The 16027-nt window shown below is 38.5% G+C and overlaps 1 long non-coding RNA gene across 5 annotated transcripts; it reads right to left on the bottom strand.

The window, feature by feature from the left end:
* Nucleotides 1-286: 286 nt before the first annotated feature.
* LOC145450976 (uncharacterized) lies at nt 287-7587 on the bottom strand. 5 transcript variants are annotated; one of them, XR_013918653.1, is made up of 7 exons: nt 7237-7587; nt 6586-6713; nt 5653-5769; nt 4947-5053; nt 3512-3628; nt 3195-3301; nt 287-521 (listed from the first exon to the last, which is right to left on the bottom strand). It is a non-coding gene; the product is annotated as an uncharacterized LOC145450976 (long non-coding RNA). The 5 variants fall into 5 exon arrangements; XR_013918654.1 differs by lacking the exons at nt 3195-3301; nt 3512-3628; XR_013918650.1 differs by lacking the exons at nt 287-521; nt 3195-3301; nt 3512-3628; nt 4947-5053 and adding an exon at nt 5094-5346.
* Between the last annotated feature and the right edge of the window lie 8440 nt (nt 7588-16027).

Here is a 16027-nt window from a genome sequence, read left to right as displayed (position 1 = left end):
ATCCAACACTGACAAGTGACATCGAGGGAGTACGAACGTATAAAGCAGACAAGAATTAGTACACTCTTAGCGAAAAGAGTGGTTATACTCACCCCAAAAGGTGGTACACGAAAACAGAACTTACGTAACCCTGCCGGTGTGAATGACCAGAATCCACCCCATTCCTTGCGGTGTATATCGGATATCTCACCCTAGCCATTAGAATTGATTGGGGCGGAATTTCAATATATACACCCCACTTGAAATCCTGCATCTTCTTCCAAATGGCACGCTATTGCAAATAAACTTTCTTGATTGCATATATTCGATATCAATTGAACCATAATAACATAAAATGGAAACATATTTCGTGAAATAACAAAAGCAGAGATCCCAGCGACGGAGAAAAAATTCACTGAAAATACTACTCGAAGAACATTGCCCATTTAGTATTGGGAAGTCGCCTCCTCCAGGTTTCCGAAAAACACTCTTGTACGGCGAAGGCTGAGTCACTATCTTCAGCAAGAACTTGTGGCATCATCCTGAAATCAAATTGCATATTCACAACCCAAATAACAGGCACATGTGCTAACATGCATAACTTAATGAAAGACCACAAAAATAGAAGCCATTACAAAGTATATATATTTTCACAAAGTACTTACAAAAAATCAGATGTTACACTTGCTAAGGAATTGCAGCACAGACTGTGGTCCGATAGGGTGAACTTACCGCTATAGGAAACATGTTCACACACGATCACTGTATGTGTGGGCAATTAGGCATCGACAAGATGGAAATTGATGGATAGTTTTCATGCAAGCCGCATGTAACAGGCAGACTTGGACAACTAGAAAACGTTCCCTTTTTCCAAATTGGATTGGAATTATATTACAACTACAAGTTTTTTTTCGAATTAGAGTAGAATTAAAATTTGAGCTACACAGTTGGAAATTAGATTAAAATTATAATTCTACCTAACAGTTTTTTTCAAATTAGATTAGAATTAGAATTACTGAAATCGCCAAGAGTTGAATCAAATTCCGTTATCATCAAATCATAGTTTATCTTATGAGCATGAGAATAGCAAATGTCTACTGTACAGTAGGGTGTTCAAAAATGACTTATTCTTTCAAATCTACTGGTTACTTGATAAAATCGTTAGGTTACCTAATTGAAGCCTGCACACCAAATTTGGTTTGATTCCAACCAGTAGCCGCATTGCTACAGGAGAAGAAAGTTTTTTATTTATTATATGAAAATGAACGAAAAAAGATTTAAAATTTTCTGTTCACCCCATTAAATTGTTAGGTTGTCTATAGCAACAATGCTCAACCGATTTGGCTCAATTCCAACCAGTGGAAGCGGAGTTATTGCCGTCACAAAATTTTGGATTTGAATAAAATAGTATTTACGGTGAACGATTCTTTAATCATTTATGACTGTTGTGCCCACCGTAAATACTATTTTATTCAAATCCAAATTTTTCGAAATCACTAACTCCGCTTCGGCTGGTTTGATTTGAGGCAAATTTGGTGGGCATCGTTTCTATAGACAACCTTACAATTTCATTGGTGAACAGAAAATTTTGAATTTTTTTACTAATTTTTAAATAATAAATAAAATAACTTTCTTCTCCTGTAGCAATGCGGCTACTGGTTGGAATTGAACCAAATTTGGTGTTTAGGCTTCAATTCCGTAATCCAATAATTTTACCAAGTAGCCAGAAGAATTTGAGAATAAAGATTCATTTTTAACACCCCTACTGTACAGCAAGCTTGGCTTGTTTCGCACTATACAGTTCTCCTGTAGCATTTCCAGGAAAACCAGACATTAGATTAGACTTAAAATTAGATCATAGAAAGATTTCATACATTCGATTAGAATTGGAATTAGAGCATAGAAACATTTCACAAATTAGAATAGCTTCAATTAGGATAATTAGACAACTAGAATACTAGCAACACCGCCTATATCAGAAATAACTGAATACATTTTTGAAGATTCTTGCTGTTAGTAGTGTCACATGCCATTAGTAATTTTATATTAGTCGCGAAGATTCATATCGCAATTTTCAAGGTAGAATCCTCTGAAAATCTGCGTACCATACTTGACTATTTTTCCAACATTTCGTATTCTACTTCCACTTGGCGTAGTTTTGACTTGTATTGGGAACTGTTGCATCTACTTGTAATCGAGTATAAATTGAAGTTGGTATGTTTACATCGACTTGAGTAGCAACGCTGGTAACTTTGACCATCTCTGCTTTGGTTTACCTCATAGATGCGACTACGAAAGTTGACATCAGGTGTCATTACTAGGGCCATTTTTTTTGACATGTCAAAAAAAGTCAAAATTAGGTCAAAATTGTAGCGTTAGGTCAAAATTTGTCAAAATTGTTTACAAAGTCAAACATTTTTTGACCTCTGCATTTCGTTTGTATCGTAGATTTTGCTCTGTCGGTGAACTTATCATTTGACATTTTACAGCTTGTAGCCTACTTTATAGGCCTACCGTTGTAAACGGACCATCGTCTGTTCATTGTGAATCATAAAGGGTCAAAGGAAACAAATATGGACATGGTTTTATGGTCAACGTACCACAATATCCTAGCTGAAGCAAGAATGCTTGGACATTGCATGGTTCTTATATCAAGAAGCGCAAGCTTAAAAATTGTGATATAGACAACATTGTCAGAATGAAGCAACACGGTTTGTCACCAGCACTGTGCACAAAACTTGAGTGTTGTCAGTCAAAAAATGCTGCTGTTGAACGTTCTTTCTCCGTTCTTGGCAAGCTACGTAGTAAGGACAGACACTTTCTACCCGAGAATGTAGGAAAGGATCTTTCGTTGTACTACAACAAATTTTAATTATTTCCACCAGAATACGTAATGTAACTACTGGAATTCTTCATAGGGCCAGATTTCGTTAAAATACTAGTTTTTCATGTAAAAATCTGTCAGTTTTTGAGCCAAAAACGTTTTTTCAGGCCAATCTACTTTGTAAGGACAGACAGTTCCAACCAGAAATGAAGATAAGTAGTACAATTTTAACATTATATGCGAAAACACCTAATTTGCATACGTGAGGTCAAAATTTGGTCAAATTTCAGTTTTTAAGTCAAAAAAGGTCAAAATTTAGATTTTTTAGGTCAAAATCTTCCATGTTTTAGGTAAAAAAAAATTGCCCTGGTCATCACCAAAGTTGTCATACCTGCTGGCTTGATAACGAGTCTTTCAGTTTTCGCAGCAAACTTCTAAACTCGGTTAGTTCCTATGATATAATCTTGCTCTTGCAGCATGCAGTCTTTAAGCAGCATCCTAAAATTAGAAGAAAATCAGAGAAAGAGATGCATGGACTTGATTTAAATTTGACTACTTGGTATTAATGCAAAACACGAAACGTTTTCTAGTTGGGCAATATTGACTTTCAGAATGGATTCAAAGCGACCGCAGATACAGGTCTGATTAGAAAACCTTGACTTGCCTTATACATGGAAATTAGCAAATTTGCTGGATGCTAATGATTACCTTGCAATTTGTGCTGTTTGATAACGATCCATCACTGTTTCGCAGCATACGGTATTATGGTTCAATGCGACGTCGACTTGGTTGAAATGCCCTGACATGATCTTGTATAGTAGCATCCTAAAATTGAAATAATAACCATGAGGTATAAACGTTTAGTTGACAATTTGGATTGGATTCTAAACTCATCTGATATGTGCGCTGGGGGTCTTCAAAAATGGATTTTTTTCTCAAATCGTACTGGCTACTTGATAAAATTGTAAGGTTACCTAATTTAAGCCTGCACGCCAAATTTGGTTCGATTCCAACCGGTAGCCGCATTGCTACAGGAGAAGAAAGTTTTTTATTTAATATATGAAAATGAATAAAAGAAGATTTGAAATTTTCTGTTCACCCCATTAAATTGTTAGGTTTTCTATAGAAACATTGCTCAACCGATTTGGCTCAATTCCAACTAGTGGAAGCGGAGTTATTGCCGTTGAAAAATATTGGATTTTAATATAATAGTATTTTTACGGTGACCGATTCTTTAATCAGTTATTAAAGTTGTGCCCACCGTAAATACTATTTTATTCAAATCCAAATTTTTCGACATCAGTAACTCCGCTCCGGCTGGTTTGAATTGTGGCAAATTTGGTGGGCATCGTTTATAGACAACAATTTCATGGGTGAACAGAAAATTTTGACTCATTTTAATATAATAAATTAAAAAAACTTTCTTCTCCAGTAGCAATGCGGCTGCTGGTTGGAATCAAACCAAATTTAGTGTGCAAGCTTCAATAAGGTAACCTAACAATTTTGTCAAGTAGCGAGTAGAATTTGAGAATAAAAAGTCATTTTTGAACACCCCTACTGCACCGCAAGCTTGGCTCGTTTCGCATTCTACAGTTCTCCTGTAGCCTTTTCAGGAAACCCAGACATTAGATTAGAATTAAAATTACCGTAGACCATAGAAAGATTTCACAAATTCGATTAGAATTAGAATTAGAGCATAGAAACATTTCACAAATTAGAATAGCTTCAATTAGTATAATTAGACAACTAGAATATCTAGTTGTCCAAGTCTAGCAACACCACCTGTACCAGGAATAACTGAATATATTTTTGAAGATTGTTCCTGTTAGTAGTGTCATATGCCATTAGTAATTCTATATTAGTCGCGAAGATTCATATTGCAATTTTCAAAGTACAAACTTCCGAAAAACTACTTACCATACTTGACTATTTTTCCGACATTTCGTATTCTACTTCCACTTGACGTAGTTTTGACTTGTATTGGGAACTGTTGCATCTACTTGTAATCGAGTATAAATTGACGGGGTATTTCTACATAGACTTGAGTAGCAACGTTAGTAACTTTGAGCATCTCTGCTTTGGTTTACTTCATATATGCGACTACGAAAGTTGACATCAGGTGTCGTTAACAAAGTTGTCATACCTGCTGGCTTGATAACGAGTCTTTCAGTTGTCGCAGCATACTCCTAAACTCGGTTAGTTCCAGTGATATAATCTTGCTCTTGGAGCATGCAGTCTTTAAGCAGCATCCTAAAATTTAGAAAATAATCAGAGAAAGAGATGCATAGACTTGATTTAAATTTGACTACTTGGTATTAATCCAAAACACGAAACGTTTTCTAGTTGGGCAATATTGACTTTCAGAATGGATTCAAAGCGACCGCAGATACAGGTCTGATTAGGAAACCTTGACTTGCCTTAGCCCAGTGGTTCCCAACCTTTTTCGACCCATCGCCCCCTTTTCAAGGTCAACACCGATCATCGCCCCCAAAATTTCGTGTACCGAAAATTGGGCATACAAACTGTAATCACCGGCGGGTTGACTAAAAAAAAAGGTCAAATTTTCGGCTCGATGTCTAATTAGACACACTTTTGTAACTAAATTTCCGTGGGTTGACTAAAAAAAAAAGGTCAGCCGTTTTGACGCGTCATCGCCCCCCTATCGCCCCTTCCTATTTTCGCCCCCCGTCGCCCCCTTTGTCTATTTTCGCCCCCCTGTCGCCCCCTTCGTCATTTTCGCTCCCCTAGACTGCCAAATCGCCCCCTGGGGGGCGATATCGCCCACGTTGGGAACCACTGCCTTAGCCTATACATGGAAATTTGCAAATTAGCTGAATGATAATGATTACCTTGGAATATAAGCTGTTTGATAACGATCCTTTACTGTTTCGCAGCATACGCTTCCACCGTTAAATGTGACGTCGATTTGGTTGAAATTCCATGATATTAGCTTGTATAGCAGCATCCTAAAATTGAAAAAATAACCATGAGGCATACGGTAAACGTTTAGTTGACAATTTGGATTGGATTCGAAAGGCCCACGACATCCGAAATGTGTACTGATGTTGTAGCCTTGACTTGCTTTATGCTTGTAAATAAGCGAGTTAAAGTATAATTTTGTAACTATCCTACGCATAGTATATTACTCACCAACAACATATTTGATTTCACATTCACAGAGTAAGAGTCTGCTACTAATAGCAATCAGTCCTTGAATCTAACAAAAAGCAGATTTGTGCATATGCACAGATCGTGTGTATGTCATATCATGAGTCAAGAAGTGCATATATTATGATTTGTTTATATTGATCGAAAGGATAGTTTGATAAACTTTGGCAAGGCTATGTTTGCCTCTTCATATTGGTCAAAACATTGAAGACCCAGCTAATCCGTGCATTGTTGCACACCGAGTTGACCGCAGTAGTGCACATTGCTACTCAAGCCATAGATGTCAATTTCTACTCAATGACAAGCATATAGAAGTGGCTACGTCAAATCCATGTCAAGCTGCTTCAAATTAAAATAAATATATGAACAGAACTCAGAGAAGTAGTTTCAAAAGAAGTAGTCTGGTTGATGGGTCACATACTCTCAACAGATAGTCTGAGTTGGCCACTGCAAAATATGTTCAATGAGGTAAGCCTGTTCCTAGTCAAGTCTCTCATATTCATAGTGATAGCAATATAGCATCGTCATATTTTCACCCATGTCATAATATCATTAACATTTACTGGCCCCAATTTACGGGGATCGAAAGCTTTCATCAAATGTCCATTGCTCACCTCAGATACCATTGCTTCATATGCTTCAGCCCTTTGCTGTTTGTATGTTACACTTGTTTTCTCATGAGGAGAAATCAATAATTTCATTCTTCAAGAGCCCCAAATTTGCGATCTTTGCCCATGCAAGTCTGAAGTAGAATAGATAATATGTTTACCTTCCTACCATAACATAACATAATATATAATGTGTATATAGCTCAGTGATAATGACAGGGTGATAGGCCTATAAACATAGCTCTGCATAGTCAGTGGTAGGCTACCCTTTACACTTAAACAGGTCGTGATGTGCTTTGGTAATCAATATAACGACAATCGAGTCGATTTTTTTTTCAATGCACTTACAAACGATGTCGCTCAAACCCAAATTACCGTAGTTTATAATCATAGTTTATGCTGGACCTGTCAACAGTATCTCCATTAGAGACATTGAGCTACTGTGTCTTGGAGATTGGTATCGGTACTGGTGATACAACAATTTATGTGAATTCAATGTATCGTCACTACCGGTACGTTTAAAATTCCAACTTGCTACATATAATTCTGTTCAGTACAGCTGCGACACTGAGTAACAGTCTGAATCGGATCTGTACTGGAAACGCAACGGAACAAATGTTCTTTACTACAATAGTACAGATACGAAATGTAACTCACCATCCAGATATTTTCAATCTCGAAAGAGGCTTTCTTCACAGATTCACGACGACTAATACGGTCAGTCGATAGCCAGTCTGGTCTCTTCAGCGCGGAAATACGGCATATAACGAAACATTTTACATAGCTGTAGCCAAACATAGCAGCAGCTGTTCTGGTGACGACGGTTTGTATATTCCATTATGATGTGACAATTGACTCACTGATGTAATAACTATATTGAAGTTAAGGATCTCCGGAATATTTGTATGTATACTATAATTGATTTATCGGAAATATGGATTTGATAGCTGTGAAGCTGCAGATTGCATCATAATAAGCTTCAAAAAGTCTTGTAGTACTAAATTTATCTTCATAGATGGAACCATTGATACGATCCGAAAGCTGTATGCGAATTGTCGGTTAGGCTTAGTGTGCAATTCATAAAGCTACCAAATAGTGAATAACACATCAATATAGATATGAAAATAACCAGGAAACTTTGCCCAATTTAGTCCCTCTTTCGCCCAATTCAATGATTGTTCCGTGACGTAACCTGGTGTCCCATTCTAATTTGAATTCTTGCTACGCCCATATTGCGTACTGCGCATATAAGTTTGTGGCTGAAATTTAACTCCTTCTAGTATTCCCAGCTCTAAATACCCTTAACCTGCATTATATTGTGGTTATACACTAATGCTGTGCGGAATAGGCCCGATATATTTTGTACATATAGGCTACGTACAATGTACATTGTACAATTGTGCATTTGACGTGACATGAAAGAAATTATAAACCAGTATCGTGACAACTTCATAATGTGTCGTATTTTTGCCACACACTTGAGATACATCGGCCACACTATAGTAGACAGGGTGAAATTTCAGCCAAAGTACGAGTACCGCAGTGCACGATAAATGTGAATTACAATATGATATTGCGGACTTAGCCATTATTCATTCATGTCAATGTAGCACACGAATGTTATACAACGAATGCTTATTTGTCACTGAAGCTGAAACTATATGCGTAGGCGAATTTACTTGATCGAACCGGGTTAAATCCATAAAAACTGAACAATGGAACATTGCCGAAGCCTACCCAAGAAGCCTTAAAGACATGGACAACAATAAAGTGGGCGAAAACACGCATTTTCGGTGGATAATTCAACCCCAAAGAGATTATGTCCTATACACGACCTACAGTTAGACACAGCAGAAAAGTTCTCAAGTGCACATACAATGATCAGTACAGTGATTCGACTGAATTTTTAACAAGAATGCAGACTTGCCGCACCCCTGCCTGCTTAACCAGGCTTCTGACCGACACAGACTTAAAACTTCAACAGTCAAGTTTTGTGGAAGCAGCTAGCGCGGATTGAATCCCAAACTTCATATTTGTCTGACAAAAGGTGTAATCTTTAACAATTCACCCCAAATGCCAATGCTTGGGGTGTATATCTTATGGTATATGTGTGTAGGGGTGTGTTCTGCTCATTTCCACCAATAGCTTAGGTGTAAATGACAAATTCAGTACCCAATAGGTGTGATGACCCAAAACACACCCTACGCTAGGGTGTGAATTGCGAAAACACACCATTTTCGTTTACAGTGTAGCCTACAGATGATAGCAAACGAGAATGCGCGCATATATAATCAGTAATTCCTCAGCTTGCGTACAGCACAATGAGGTTCCGAGTCTGACATCGCGACAATTGTTTGCTCATTATAACGACGTTTGAGCTGCATTACTGTATTTCCAGATAAAAGTTAGCAAAGCCTTGTTAGAGTAATGAATATGCGCACTTTGCGCATGAATGACTGTCTCTTCGAAGGCATACACAAACCCACTTTCCTATTTCGCGATCGCGCTCCAATTAAAAAGACCATCACGAAACTAACTCAAGAATTATTTTGTAAACGAATATGCGCGCAAATACAGCTTAATTGAGAGAAGTAGAACGTTAATTCGTTCGTCTGGTCAAGAGAGGAGATGGCATTTCTCGGCGCAAGCGTGTCGAAATCGACGCCGTCAACGAGGTCGCTTCGATTGTATGATTATTAGTGATTAGCTGATTACAAATCACGGATTACACTTTATCGGGCGTTCCAAGCACTAGTTCGTCGTCGCCGAAGAAGCTGAGTATTCAATTATTCACGCGCCCATCGGTTAATGGTAAATGGAAAGGAAAGGACATAGTTTATTTTTGTCCTTGATGTTTTTGCGGCATATACACCGACTCATGATACACATACACACGATCTGCGCATATGCATACCATGTGTGCATGATGTGCATATGCCGCTGGACAAGGAAGTGCAGATATAGCCTTTACGGCTTTCTAAGTCATGCACCACCCCTCCATGCTATCCCAGAAATGCATGAGCGCCAAGCAGGGAAGCCATGGATACCAGTGTTACTAATCAGGTCTTTGGTCTGACCCGGCCGGGAAACGAACCCACGACCTACCGATCAAGAAGCCGGACGCTTAACCATTACGCTATCTTTTTGCATGGGGTGGCCGCCACCCCATAATTGTGTCATTGGGTGGCTGCGCCACCCCGCCACCCCGTAACTTGGCGCCTCTGGTCCACACCATATAGGACACTATGATTAAACTAAACCAGTGTTTCTTAACCAGGGTTCAAACGAACCCAAGAGGTTCACTGAGCCAGTCACAGAGGTTTGCTATACGTCGAAGTTAAACTCCGACCGATATTGCCAAAGTTACGCTGACTTGCACAAAATATTCATTTGATCATATTTTAACTGTTTTGATCATGAAAATCATGTTTTAATCATTTTTTTCAACACTGTTGTTGATGCACAGTTCATCATCATTTTTGTAGAGTAATGGATTGTGTTTGGTGCAGACATGGGGTGATTACTTCACGAATGTAATCGATTGCGATTACGATTACTTGTGAATCCCGCGATTACGATTACGATTACGATTACGATTACAGCAAAATCAGGAAGTAGTCGATTACGATTACGATTGCATTTCAAAAGTAATCACGATTACTCACGATTACATTTGTTTGGCTTATTAGAACTAATATATTGGAGTTATTGAAAGACAATAGAAGGCTTGCGATGAAGATAAGGTCTTATGAGATAACAACTTTCTTTATAAATCATACGTCATTTGCTTGTTACGTCATAATGCACCCATTGCCCAACTATATGCAGGACTATTCATCGCAGCCAACGATTTGCATTCTTGTCAGGTCCTTAACTGCCACACCCCAAACTTCCCAATAGGACCGTGAGCGAGCTCTAAGGGGACTCAAAAGTATTTCGTAAATCAACATAAATTATTATAGAGTATTTGCAAGAGAGTTAATTAACTTGAAAATTTTCTTCGAGCTTCGGGATCTAATGTCTCTAAATAGCTTGATTTTGAAATGCATACCTCTCCCTCTCAACAAAAAAAGCATGCATAATTTATAGGAATATGCATTTCGGTGGCCGTCATTGCCCCGATACGACACACCAAAAGACGTATGCAATTTCGGCCAACATGCAACTCCACAAAGTGTGCTACCAAAGAATGACCTTGGCCAAAACTTTGGGTATGTGTCCATTGTCAGTAGCAGCGCTCTGTGGGCGTGACGAATAATCTGGTCCCTCCAATCTGAGCCCCAACAATGCAAATGCTATAGCAAGGGTACTCACAGAAGAATGAAGACATGACAATTTGTGTGTGCGTCTCACGAAAATTTTCTTATAGTCTGCTACGTTTGGGCGAGTGCAGTATCTTTTGATTATATAAAAGGCGGGAGGTCACGAATTAACAACATACAATAAAGTAATTCTAACAACATACCAGATGCTATAATTATGAATTACGTGTCGCCAGCTCTACCGGTAAATCTGAATGAATAGCAATATAATGTAATTACCAATATTAAGACGAAATTCAGTCATCAACTTGAAAACTGACCACCATGGGGCCCCAATAGCCTACCCAGGGTTGTAATGACTCGAGTCGCGATTTTTTGGTGATTAGACTTGACTCGAGTCAATTTTTGTATTGACTCGACTTGTACTCGAGTCATTTTGCATGACTCGAACCAAGTCTTATGACTCGAGACTAGAACGGCCAAGACAGACATTCCATGTAACTTCGAAGAATAGAAAGGTTACCACATTATTTGTATTTCGTCTATCATCATGCAGTCCTGGTACATGGAAATAGGGCCGTAAACTGTGAAAACTGATAAAAATTACTATATTATGAATACGAGCCATTCTATATCACTCGAGCAGAGTTGAAAAAAGTGGGTAAAACCGGATTGATCTGTAAACTGATCTGTGAACATAACGACTTGGGCTCGTAGTCGAGTCAAACACTATGACTCGGACTCGACCCTATACTAGCTGACTTGGACTCGGACTTGACTCGGGGGTGAATTGAAAATGACTCGACCTGACTCGTGTCAAAACTATAAAAGTGAAATTGACTTGTGACTCGTAACATTGTGACTTGTTTACAACCAATGTTCCCTCTAATTTTTGACGGGTCTGCGCACACTGACCAACTCACTGCGCAGACCCTTGGAAAACAGTGCGTAACAACTAAAAAAGAGGTCATCACTTCGGATTTTCAGTGCGCAACTTGAATTTTCTGTGCCCAGAGACCGTGAAAGCACTGCGAATTTGCGCACGTGCGCAGCTTAGAGGGAACATTGGTTACAACCCTACCAATACCAACGATTGGAGTGGGGGACGAATTGCTGTTTTGGTCTTGATTGTACCTAGAACGCACGCTAACATGGTGTATAAGCGGATGGCTATGGCGACAGGTATAAATGTCGAGTGAAGAATTGTGAAATAACGATTAGCGCCCGTTTCAAGTAGAGTCATATGAGAATAAGATAAAGTGAACTTAAAATTCTACCTTCCACTTAATACAGATACTGCAAGGTGCCGTTACGAGAAACGGCAGATAACGGCACGGTTATGATATATATCAGCAGCTGTTGATTTTAACCATCGTAATGTTTTATTTGACGAGTACAAAATTTCAAATCTTTGTCCGGTGTACGTACAATACATACGTATACTACATAGATAGGCCTACTGCTCGCCAAGCAGCAACGGTCAAACTGCGTATATCTAAGCATACCCAAACATCAATACATAAGTTACTATTAGAAACCAGGCAGAGTGGTGAATATTATCTTGCTGCGAAATAGTGGCGTCTGGAGCGTATTGATAACCTGATATACGTCATGGCTTACACTATTCTAACAATCACACAACAATGTACATCGAATATATATTTACTACGTGTGGATACTTCTTACGCAAGGACGAGCAAAGCTAATGCTTCTGACGTAATAATGAGAAGTGGCGTTTGAAAATCAACCGTTTCCGCTATCAATAACCTGGTATAATATCTCTTCCTTGTTCACGAATGTTCGGTTATGTCATATTCCTTGTACAAATAAAAAGTAATCGTCCTTTGACAAAGAAATCGATTAGATATGCGAAGTAGTCGATTACGATTACGATTACTTTGGATTTTTTTCGAATGTAATCGATTGCGAATACGATTACTTGAAAATGCTGTAATCGTCGTAATCGATTACGATTACTAATCGCGATTACCCCATGTCTGGTTTGGTGTGGGATATACTTTTTGTTTTGTGTTATTCGGCGAACACTTGGGGTTCGCCGAAGGCTTGGAGATTAGCGTACGGGTTAGCCAGGTCATTAGTAAATGCTGAGAATCACCGAACTAAACAAAGGCAAACAAAGTGTATCGATCGATGATGCCTCCAGAGCAGACATTATCTGATTCGCAACTTTTGTAATCCGTATCCATCCGGCTCCGGCTGGCAATATCAAATCATGACTCTGGATATATCCGGCTGGTGAATTACCAATTCAGAGTCCGAAATAATCCCGATACATTTGGGCAAATTTTTCATATTTCAGCAGAAAAATCCTGTTAAAATCCAACTTTCAAAACAAATTCCAAATCCGTGTCCAGTCCGATGTCATTAATAACACTGGTCGACATGATTTTTCCTTTATGGCAAAAATGGTGAATATTAAGCCAATTTTCGTACGCTGATTACGAATATGAAGTCGGTTTTTTCTATCACGTCAAGATTTTTTGTAACATGCGATTTATGATTTTGCATTTGAGTGCCAAGTTCTGTGAAATATTCCTTGTTGTTGGGTCATAGTTAAAACCATTGTGAGAGAGAGGTGGTCAAAGCACATAACATAAGTACTCAAGTAGAATTAGAATTAACGGCGTCAATTTTTACTCAAGTAAAAGTAAAAGTAAGGCCTATCTATTTCTAAGTAAGTAAAAACGTAAGTATTCCAGGCCAAGTTTCGTTTATCAATATATTCATCCTTTAAAGACATCATAAGACTGCGTTACAATGATACAATCAAGATCAGACATGCGGTAATCGCGATTAGTAATCGTAATCGATTACGACGATTACAGCATTTTCAAATAATCGTAATCGCAATCGATTACATTCGAAAAAATTCCTAAGTAAGCGTAATCGTAATCGACTACTTCCCATATTTATCGATTTCTTTGTGAAAGAACGATTACTTTTTATTTGTGAAAGCTAGGACTGTGACATAAATTGAACATTCGTGAACACTGTACAAGGAAGAGATATTATACCAGTTATTGAGAGCACAAACGTTTGATTTTCAAATGCCACTGCTCATTATTACGTCAGAAGTAGCCTATTAGCTTTGCTGGTCTTCGCGTAAGAAGTATCCACTCATAGTGAATAGATATTCGATGTACATTCGTGTGATTGTAAGAAGACCCACCGTGCTGTATATCGGGTTATCAATATATTTCAGACGCCAATACCTCGCACCAGGATAATTAATGACCTTTCTACCTAGTTTAATATAGCAACTTTTGTATTGATGTTTGGTTAAATGGTTATGCTTAGTGAAACGCAGTTTGACTGTTGCTGCTTGGCGAGCAGTAGGCCTATTTGGTACGAACGTACACCAGACAAAGGTTTGAAATTTTGCACTCGTCAAATAAAACATCACGGTTTCCACAACGAAGCATTAAAAATCAACATCTGCTGATATATAGGCCTATCATAACCGAGCCGTTTTTTTGCCATTTCTCGTAATGACAGCTTGCATTACATTATCTGTATTAAGTTGAAGGCAGAATTTTATGTCCACCTTCTCTTATCCTCATATGATTCTACTCTAAACAGGCGCCAATCGCTATTTCACAATTCTTTACTGAACATTTGGACCTGCCGTCATAGCCATCGGCTTATATACCATGTTAGCGTGGGTTGTAGCTTTAGAATCAGGATCAAAACAGCAAAATCGTCCCCCACTCCAAACGTTGGTCTTGGGCCCCATAGGGTAGTCAATTTTCAAGTTGGAGATTTAATTTTGTTAATAATATTGGTAATTGCATTTTTAATCCTATCTCAGCCTGCGATTTAATTTCGTTGATAATATTAGTAATTGCATTATATTGCATTTTTAAGCCTATCTCAGCCCAAATTTACCTGAAGAGCAGGGGGCTCATAATTCATAATTATAATACCTGGAATCTTGCAATAATTACTTTAGTTTTAGTGTATGTTGTTAATTCGTGACCTCCGGTCTGTTATATAGTCAAAAAGATATTGTAGTGGCCCAAACGTAGCAGACTAAAACAAAAACTTGCGTGAGACGCACACACAAATTGTCATGTCTAATGCTCTGAGGGTGCCCGGGTGGCATTTGCATCGTGAGCTCACATTTGAAGGACCGAACAGTTAGTCACGCCCACCCAGCGCGAATATCGACAATGGACGCATACCCTAAGTCTCGGCCAATGTCTTTCTTTAGTAGCACACTTTGCGGAGTCGCATGTTGGCCGAAACTGCATATGTCTTTTGTGTTGGGGCGCGGCATTGACTAAATGTCTATTACTATGAATTATGCATGCTTTATTTCTTGAGGGGGAGACATATGCACTTAAAAAACAAACTATCTAGAGACATTTATAACGCAAATCTCAAAGATAATTTTCAAGTTAATGAAATCTCTCAAAAATACTCTATAATTTATGTTGGTTTTCGAAATCATTTGGAGTCTCCTCCGAGCACGGTCCCCAACCTATTTAGGAATTTGGGGTGCGGCAGTTATGGACCTGGCAAGAATGCAAATCGTTGGGTGCGATAAATCGTCCTCTAAAATGGACAATGGGTACATTATGACGTAAGTAGCAAATGTCGCATCTTTTTTAAAGAAAGTTTTTATCTCATTAGGCCTTTTCAGCGCAATCCATGTATTGTATTCCAATATAACTCCTAAGGTGCAAAATAAATGTAATCGTAAGTAATCATGATTACTTTTCCAATGTAATCGTAATCGACTACTTCCTGATTTTGCTGTAATCGTAATCGTAATCGTAATCGCGTAAATCAGAAGTAATCGTAATCTCAATCGATTACATTCATGAAGTAATCACCCCATGTCTGATGAAGATACGCTTTCAACAGTTAATTCAGTGCGATGGGATTTTTTGCATTTTATAGTATACCGCTAGCACTGCGTGGGACAGAACACTCGTTTCACACAACTTTGCAACAGCGTTGGCAACGGTGAATAGGATGTGGGTGTGATCATTAGACTAGTTGACCTTCAAGGTCGTATCGACGATTCCTATTTGATACCGAATACTGTGCATGCATATTTTCTGTTTGTTATGAATTTAGGTTGGATGAAAAAAATGAAGACTCTCTCTGTCTTTCTCTGTACAAATTTGTCTCGCGCCGCCGCTCAAAAGACGCTATAATAG

Source organism: Botryllus schlosseri, chromosome 11 (assembly GCF_051294905.1).
Source record: "Botryllus schlosseri isolate E-star chromosome 11, Bs_hap1, whole genome shotgun sequence".
In the NCBI taxonomy this organism is placed as follows: domain Eukaryota; kingdom Metazoa; phylum Chordata; class Ascidiacea; order Stolidobranchia; family Styelidae; genus Botryllus; species Botryllus schlosseri.
This window is presented reverse-complemented; position numbering and strand designations above follow the sequence as displayed.